This window comes from Halyomorpha halys, unplaced genomic scaffold (genome assembly GCF_000696795.3).
Source record: "Halyomorpha halys isolate HHAL.00 unplaced genomic scaffold, Hhal_1.1 Scaffold84.1, whole genome shotgun sequence".
NCBI classification, from domain to species: Eukaryota; Metazoa; Arthropoda; class Insecta; order Hemiptera; family Pentatomidae; genus Halyomorpha; species Halyomorpha halys.
Window position 1 is genome coordinate 1,200,523 of NW_027110155.1, and position 910 is coordinate 1,201,432.

Here is a 910-nt window from a genome sequence, read left to right on the forward strand (position 1 = left end):
TGATCTTTCGAATAAAAAAAAAATTTTGATTACAATTTAATTTTTTGTGTTATTTTTTACAATTTCAAGTTCTATCGGGCTTAAAAAAACACCCTCTATATACATTTTTAATTTTAATTATTTAGATTAAATGATTTTGTTATATCATCGTAGCATCGTAGCTTGTTGTTTTGTACTCCTAACCTGAGTTGTGTGTCCTAACTCACTCAGTGCTGAGTACGAAGGTGGACCATCGATAGCGGACAATTGGAACAGCTGAAACAGGGAATTGGGAATTGATGGAACAGAAAATATATTAGGGATAGATATTGCATTGTGCCACATCTGTGAACGGTGTGGTACGCAGTCGCTTCTTCCTTTCTGCAGGACCTGATTGTGACTGTCAGACTCATTTTATAGAAATACTTAATCAACTGACAGTGTCCTGTCACCCACCTTAAAGAGATCCTGTCCATATTAAGAAGTGTATTATTTATTTTCGAGATATAAAAAAAAAAATTTGGGGCCTCATTTGCAAAGTAAATTCTTTTATCTAAGCAATGATTTGAAGCGGTTATATGAAATGCAGATGTAGGCTAGATTTGGTAACTTATTTAAGTTCGGGTACTGGCGTCCGTCAACACAGGGTCACTTTTACCAACTAGTTAATGGACACCATATGCTGGTGCAGAAACCATTAAGCCAGGTAAAAACCGAAAGAGATCAGGTTCCCACCCTCTCAGACCCTAAGGGAGTCGCTTATCTAGTGGGCGTTGTAACAGATAGCCAATGAGGAATAAGATTCCAAAAAGGAAACGCCTATAAGGGTAAGTAGGGGGGAAAGGGACTCGACCATGGAAAAGAACACAGAAGGGAGAAGTAAGGAGACGGGCTGGAGAGAAGGGCTAATCAGACCTGGAACGCCATCCCT